Raw genomic sequence first — 8981 nt, forward strand, 5'->3', positions numbered from 1 at the left:
TGAAAACAACTGGTCCTCGCTTTTACATCTCACTCAACTTAAACCAGCATTGCATATTGCGTGGAAATGGAATCGCTGCTATTCTACGCACCACAATATTGCCGTAGAAAGTTGTGAGCTAGCGATAGAGTCAGCTGCATTTGCGATTTCCACTTGATTCGTCCTCTTAAACTGATAGTGTGTTGGTCTCGTCGTTCACGGAAACGTGTAGGTGAATGATTATTGATGATTATGAATGGATTGGTTGATTTTTCGCAAAAAAGGTCTGCAGGAGAGCCAAATACACGACATCTCTCATACCTACTTGGCAGAAGAAAAGTAGAAAAACATGCATATGTTACTAGTCCTCAGTCCTCACTAGGTTTAAAAGTTAGGCAAAGAATTCGAAAACTGACAATGACAAACATCATACCACCGTGGTACTAGTGCATCACCAAGTGCATGGGAATCTTGTGTCCACGGAGGCGTTTGTGCTTTACGCCCGCGTCCACGAGAATTCACGCGTTACGCTCCATTGGTCGTCTCAAATGCATAGTGCTTTGGTCTTGTCATTTCTGAAATTGTTTGGGTTAACGCATGAAATCCATGAGTGCCAAATACACGACATCTTGTATCCACTTGGCTGAAGAAAAGTAGAAAACATGCATGCTACAAGCCCTCTCCAGCTTGAAAATTAACCATAGAATTCAAAGACTGAAAATGACAAACATCATACCATCTTGGTACAAGTTCATCACAACTATCAACACATTATCCTAAATTAATAATATATAATTTTTTATACTATAAAAAATTTGTCATTAAATTCAAAATTATAGAAAAAAATTCGCATAAAGTTCAACCACTATATGCTAAATTATTATCAATTTCACAGATCCATTTAAATGATTATATCTTCCATTTGAACAAAAAAAAAGCAAGTAACCTTCCCATCATCATTGGGAACGTGGTGAGAAGGAGAGGGCGTCGCCATCGACCAAAGCAGCTAGACGGGAGGTGGAGGACTAGGAACAAGGTTCACTCTGGAGCACCACAAGAGGAGGAGCTCGATTGATGAAATATCGATTTCTATGAATTGGAAATGTTGGTTTGAGTGGAATAAGATATTTGTATACCATGTTGTTATAATGTCTGTCATTTTCAGTGTGTTCTATGGTTAATTTTCAAGCTCTAGAGGAAGAGTATATGCATGTTTTTATATATTTTTTGTGCCAAGTGCTAGCTATAGAGTCAGCTTCCCTTGCGCTCTACGCTCGATTTGTCATATCAAACAGATCGTGTTATGGTTGTGTCATGTATGGAGTCATGTGGGTTGATGCTTGAAGTCTAGTGGCGCCAAATACATGACATCTCGTATTAGACAAAAAGTAGAAAAACATACATGGTGCTGGTCCTTTCGATCTTGAAAATTAACCTAGAATCCAAAGACTTAAAATAAAAAATATGATACCAACATGGTACTAGTGCAACACATAAAGCATGAAAATCTCATCAACAAGATAGAAACTGGGAAACTTCGACTATTTTACTACTGCATGATATTCACTTAGAATGTCAAGTGATACCAATAGAGTCATCCGTGTTTGTTCTTTACGCTATATTAGTCCGCTCAAACAATAGTTTTGTGTTCTTGTCATTTCGGGAACCGTGTGGGTTAATACTGGAAATCCATGAACACGCCCGATAAATGACATCTCGTATCCACTTGGCTGAAGATAATTAAGTAGAAAAACATGCATGGTACTGGTCCTCTCTACCTTTAAAATTAACCATAGAATTCAAAGGCTGAAAATGACAAGCATCATACAACCTTTGTACTAGTGCATCACTAAGTGCATGTAAATGTCGTCAGCAAGAGAGAAACTTACACGGATCTTTTCAGCATTTTGTGACAAGTTACCTCTCTAGTTTGGAAAAAATATTAAGAAATTTAGAATATAAAAGGTAAATATCTCAGTCCATACAAGCCTATATTGTCAATCCATGGAACCCACTATTTTATTAGTGCATGGTAATAGTTCCATAGAAATCAAATCCTTTACGCTCGATTGGTCATCCAAACAAATAGTGCTTTGGTCTTGTCCTGTGTGGAAAAATGTGGTTAATGCTTCAAGTCCACGGGCGCCAAATACACGACATCTGGTATCCACTTGCATGGTTTTTTTTTTCAGAAAAACATGCATAACATTGGTCCTCTCGAGATGGAAAATTAACTATGAAACTCGAAGACTGAAAATCACAAACATGATACCAATGTGGTGCAAGTGCACCACTAAGTTTGTGGAATATCTTCTATAATAGAAATCTTGGATGGGTCTCTCTAATGTTTTGTGAGAATTCATATACTTGGAGTATATAGATTGAAGAAAGATCTAGAAATTTATACTCATATAATGACAAATATCTTAGTCCACTCAAACCATTATCGCCAATCCTTGAATCCACTATTTTACTAGTGTATGATAATATTCTCGTAGAGGGTCAATTTCTAGCTATAGAGTCGGCTAGATTTGTGCTTTACACTCGATTGGTCCTCCCAAGAAGATAGTGCTTTGGTTATGTAATTTCTGGAATCATGTGGGCTAATGCATGAATTGACGGCGCAAAATACGTGGCATCTCGTATCCATGTGTCAGATTAAAAGCAGAAAACATGCATGGTACTGATCATCTCGAGTTTGAAAATTAACAATAGAATTCAAAGACTAGAATTGACAAACATCATACCAACATGGTACTAGTGCATCATAGTGCATCACTAGTGGAAAACAGGGCTTCCGTGGGAGCCTTTTGTCGCGGGCGCGCCTGCACCCGCGACAAATGGCCTGGCCACGTCGCCCCGAAACCATGTGGAGCGGGCAGGGCCTTTTGTCGCGCCCTTTTGTCGCGGGCCGTATTACGACCCGCGACAAAAGGTGTCTGAGGGCTGGCGCCTCCTGTCGGCACCCCTTTTGTCGCGGGTCGTAATACGGCCCGCGACAAAGAGCCATGCCTATATATATAGAAGCAGCCAGCCACCCCCCACCTCATTTTTTCCTAGGTGGTGAAGGTGGAGGTGTATGCTAGCTCATTTTTTCTACATGTGCACAAGAGGTGTTTGATGGAATGCTTGTGAGAGGGATGCCACTTGGTTTTATTTGATAAGGGGAATCTACATGTAAGGGGAATCGACTTTTGCTTCCAACATTTGTTTGATCGATCTATATATATATATATAATGAATGAACGTGTACCACTGATCTAGTAGCGTACAAATATATCCAACTTTTATTTTCGAATGGCGGGGGTGGCGGGGGGGGGGGGGGTGCTGCACCTCTCAAACCCTAAAGCAGCAGCGTTGTGCGCTTGCCACGTAGAGGGCCTTTTGTCGCGGGTGGTAATACCGCCCGCGACAAAAGGGCCTGTCCCCTGCGCGACCCGCGGCTGCCACGTGGTGGACCTTATGTCGCGGGTTGTAAGAGACCCGCGACAAAAGGGTGACCTTTTGTCGCGCCTCCGTTGTCGCGGCTGTCCGCCCGCGACAAAAGGGTCGTACGACCCGCGACATTAGGTCTGTTTTCCACTAGTGCATGGAAATCTCTTCAACAAGAGAAAAAAGTGGACAGGCTATCTAGTTTAGAAAAATATCTAGAAATGTAAACTCTGAAATTGAAAAATATCTCAGTCCACTCAAACCAAACATTTTTAATCCCTAAAATCCATTATTTTACTAGTGCAGAATCATTTTCCCATAGGAAGTAAAGTGCCAGCGATGAGTCAACTGCGTTTGTGCTTTACGCTAAGTTGGTCCTCTCAAACGGGCAGTACTTTGGTCTTGCCATTTCTGGAATCGTGTGGGCTAATGCTTGAAGTCCGCTGGCACCAAATACGCGACATCTTATATACACTTGGAAGAAGAGAAGCAGAAAAACATGAATGGTATTTGTTCTCTCAAGCCTTAAAATTAATCATAGAATTCCAAGACTATGACAGACACCATACCAACATGGTACTAGTGCATCACTAAGTGCATGGAAATCTCGTCAACAAGAGAAAAGCTTGGACGGGTCTCTCTAATGTTTTGTGGGAGGAAAAAGTCTATTTTAATCCTTAAATTTATAGAGGTTCGACGAAATAAACCCTTAACTCCAAATCTCTGTCGTTTGTAACCTGAACTTACGAATCCCGGTCTAAATCAAACCCTGAAGCTGTTTTAAGGGGAAACATAAAATCCAAAATTAATACTCTGCCGGATTACATGTTTCCTAACTACGGTTTACATGGAGAGTCCTAGCCGGATTACAGGTTTCCTAACTACGGTACAATATCTTGCCGTGTACGTTAAGGATCCGCCTTCCATCTACGTCGTACTGGATCCGGGTTCCTCATGGGCCTTCACGGATCCGGCCTCCTCCGAAGGTCGGTTAAGATCCGGCTTCCCGATCCTGGGCTGGACTTCATCCTTCATGATCAACAGCAACTGGGCCGCCCGATGGGCCACATGCCACACCACCGTCTGTGGGCCACCCGGGCTTGCTGGATCTAGGCACTATCGACGGTACACCCATGAAGTATACCCACAACAGTAGCCCCCAGAGTTCTCCGAGATTCACCTCTTGTTTCCGCCTTGCTAAAGCTTAACGGCTTCCGACAATCTTGGCAACATGGGGAAACTTGAAGAACTCCAACTTCATATCATTTTCTTTCCCAACTTTTAGTCGGAAAATACCTTTATCCCGCGGGACTTCATCCATCGACAACATTGTTACACCACGTCTCCGGGTTACTCCCCTGCTTGGACAAGAATTTATAGCCTTTCAAACTGTTACCCGGAACCTCGAAAAGTTCAAACGGTTCCGCCAATCTTGGTGCCATTTTCGGGCGATTTGAGCGGTAACTTATCCTTAGCCATTTTTACCGTTTAGGGTTTTTGACACGTGTCGATCATCCAACGGTGCGAAGCTTGCGTTCCGACCACAGGATGCGGAGCACGAATCTCCTCCCCTCGGCCTATAAATATCCGCCGTTCACCCCTAATCACCCCATTCGCCCCCTTTTCACCTATCGCACAGCGCCGCCTCCGAGCTCCTCCTCCGCCGCACCGGAGTTCACCGGAAGTTTGCCGGAGCCGATTCACCGCCGTGCACTGTTCTTCGTGTTCTTAAGTTCAGCGAGCCGCCGCAGCAAAACCTCACCGCTGGCAACTCCGACCACCCCGGAATCCATTCCGGTAAGCCCTCAGAGCTTTGCTTTCTCACCATAGTTGGTAGGGATGAATAGGGTATCAACGTTGGATCCGGCTAAGTTTAGCTATCTTCACATTCTCTTTTCAAATGTCTTCTTCAACTCTGCATCCCTCCTCCGAGCCGATCATGGTGACGCCTATCTCTTCCGCCCCTCCCCCTTTCGTCCTAGTTCAGCTGGAGCCCTCAAAGGATTCCGGCAAAAACATCGAGGGGAAATCTGCCAACCCGGAAGAAACCGCGGGGGCAGAACAGATGGAGAAGAAGGCGGAGGAGGCAGCCGCTAAAAAATCCAAGGCTCGCGCACGGGACATCGAAGCCAAGGGAAAATGGTGGCCCTGCACCACCACGGAAACCGAGCTCCGCAACCTCGAGGCGGAAGGTTTTTTGAAGCCGGGGTCCTGGCAGACACTTCCGGTTTCATTGACTCCAGCTCCCGAAGCCGGAGAAATGGTGGTGACCAAGGCTCTCGTCGAGCGTGGCTTGTCCTTTCCTCCTAGCGATTTCTTGTCTGAAATTCTAAAGGCGTACGGGCTGTAGCCGCGCAACATCTCGTCGAACAGCATATGCGGCCATCAGCAACCATGTGGCGCTATACGAAGGCCACCTCCGGGTAACCCCAGAACTCTCCCTCTTCCAATATTTCTTCTCCGTCAAGAAGGAGAAGATTCCTCAAACTTCAGAGCTAGCCACCTGCGGGACAATCACATTCAAGCTCGGCCCTGGCCGCGTCTATCCTCCCACCGACCGCCACGAATTCGCGCGATACTGGTCCGGAGACTTCTTCTATCTGAAGGACGTTTCCGACCAGGCGTGCGCGAGGGTGTTGCCAGCCTTCAAAAATGGCCCCGCCAGCGAGACTCCGACCTGGACACAATGCCCGCATCTTTCCGAGTCACCTCAATTGACTCGCGCAGTTAGGCGGATGTGCAAGCTGACGGAAGACAGCCTGTCAGGGAAGGACCTTACAATGTCCTGGTTTACAAAGCGGATCCAGCCCCTTCAGCATCGGGACCGCTTGATGTTTCAGTACACGGGACGCGACGATCTTATGCGCGCCTCCAAGGACAACCTTTCCGGCGACGCCATCGACAAACGGATCCGGATCCTGGTCAAGATTTCGCGTGATCTTCGGATTCACGTGTGCAACAAGGACATCCACTTCAACGGATCCGGGATCGCGGTATGCTTCTTGCTCTAATGCCAATTTCTTTGTCTTTCTCTTGCAAAATCATCTAAGTGTTTATGCGCTCAGCTGGAGGAGCTCAAGGAAAAGGATCTCGGAACTCAATCCGAATCCCTCACTCCGGCACCAACGACCCCGAGGCTGCCTCCGACGCGGAGATTCCTGAAACATCAGGCCCCGCCAAGCGGAAAAGAGCAGCTCCTTCCGGCCCTGCCCCGAAACGCGCCCGCGAGACACCAAGTGCCGCGGCTACCCGGAGGGCGGAAAAGGAAAATTAGCGCCTCAAGCAGATCGACACCAGCAAGCAGCTGCAACCAAATATTGACCAATTTTTCATGACGTCCTCGTGAGTACTTGATTTCCGTCTAAAATTCCTTTGCTAGCATTTAACCAGGCTTTTGCTAAGTGTTAGACCTCTACTTGTATGCAACAAGACTTCCGGAAGCAAGCTCTCCAAGAACCCCAAGAAAAAGGCTAAGCCTTCTCCGGCTTCTGTGACCGTTACATCGGAAGTGGAGGTTCCGCCCAAGGCATCTTCCTCCACCAAGCCGGATCCCAAGGATATCATCAACCTTGATGATCTCCCAGAGGAACCAACTGCCGAATCCGGCAAAGGCGATTCCGACAAGGGCGCGTCCTCGCCTGCACCTCCACCTGAAAGACCCGATGTTACTTTGGCTGAAGCTCCGGCTGAGGCTATCAAAAAGAAGTTATTCCTAAGTCGTGCAACCGGCACGCCCAGAACACACCCTCATCTTTTTCCGATTCTGCAGAAAGTCCCCCTTTCACAACGCCACGCGGAAATGTCCAGCATGATGGACAAGGTGTGGGGACCTGCGACCACGGAGCAACAAGAGCTGAATGATCTTGAGAGCGGTCTCAAAATCTTCTTCGCCAAGCACAAAGAAGTACGCCAGGTAACACCAGCCCCCAAGCATTGGTTTATGAATTTTCTGGGTAACATGTGTGAGCCAATGTCTTTAACTGTGTACCTTAGCGGAAACTCAAAATTTTCCCACACTAAGGATTTTTAGCTTCGCGTCCAGCCCCCAGAATTTTGAATTTCCGACTATCTTTTACCTGCTGCTCAGAACACGCGGAAGCTGCATGAAGATCTGCACACCCATGTCTTTGGAGCAGAAGACGGAGATCGAGATGCTGCAGAAGAGGGACGCGGAAAACCAGAAGTCCATTGCGACCCTGGAGACCCGCCTCAAGTATTATGAAGGTAATGACTCCGGCTTAGTCCCTGATACGTCTCCAACGTATCTATAATTTCTTATGTTCCATGCTACTTTATTGATGATACCTACATGTTTTATACATACTTTATGTCATATTTATGCATTTTCCGGCACTAACCTATTAACAAGATGCCAAAGAGCCAGTTGCTGTTTTGCTATTTTTGGTTTCAGAAATCCTAGTAAGGAAATATTCTTGGAATTGGACGAAATCAACGCCCATGATCTTATTTTTCCACGAAGCTTCCAGAAGTCCGGAGAGGAAACGAAGTGGGGCGACGAGGCGCCCACACAATAGGGCGGCGCGGCCCAAGCCCTGGCCGCGCCGGCCTGGCGTGTGGGGCCCTCGTGGCGCCCCCTGACCTACCCTTCCGCCTACTTAAGCCTTCGTCGAGAATAACTCCAGTACCGAGAGCCACGATACGGAAAACCTTCCGGAGACGCCGCCGCCGCCAATCCCATCTCGGGGATTCAGGAGATCACCTCCGGCACCCTGCCGGAGAGGGGAATCATCTCCCGGAGGACTCTTCACCGCCATGGTCGCCTCCGGAGTGATGTGTGAGTAGTTCACCCTTGGACTATGGGTCCATAGCAGTAGCTAGATGGCTGTCTTCTCCTAATTGTGCTATCATTGTTGGATCTTGTGAGCTGCCTAACATGATCAAGATCATCTATCTATAATGCTACATGTTCCGTTAGTTGGGATCCGATGAATAGTGAATGCCATGTTATGTTGATTATCAATCTATCATCTATGTGTTGTTTATGATCTTGCATGCTCTCCGTTTCTAGTAGAGGCTCTAGCCAAGTTTTTGCTTGTAACTCCAAGAGGGAGTATTTATGCTCGATAGTGGGTTCATGCCTCCATTAAATGCAGGACGATGTGAGAAAGTTCTAAGGTTGTGGATGTGTTGTTGCCACTAGGGATAAAACATAAATGCTATGTCTAAGGATATATTTGTTGATTACATTACGCACCATACTTAATGCAATTGTCTGTTGTTTGCAACTTAATACTTGGAGGGGTTCGGATGATAACCTGAAGGTGGACTTTTTAGGCATAGATGCATGCTGGATAGCGGTCTATGTACTTTGTCGTAATGCCCAATTAAATCTCACACTACTCATCATAACATGTATGTGCATGGTCATGCCCTCTTTATTTATCAATTGCCCAACTGTAATTTGTTCACCCAACATGCTTATTCTTATGGGAGAGACACCTCTAGTGAACTGTGGACCCCGGTCCATTCTTTACATCGAATACAATCTACTGCAATACTCGATCTACTGTTCTCTGCAAACATCATCATCCACACTATACATCTAATCC

Source organism: Lolium rigidum, chromosome 1 (assembly GCF_022539505.1).
Source record: "Lolium rigidum isolate FL_2022 chromosome 1, APGP_CSIRO_Lrig_0.1, whole genome shotgun sequence".
NCBI lineage: Eukaryota > Viridiplantae > Streptophyta > Magnoliopsida > Poales > Poaceae > Lolium > Lolium rigidum.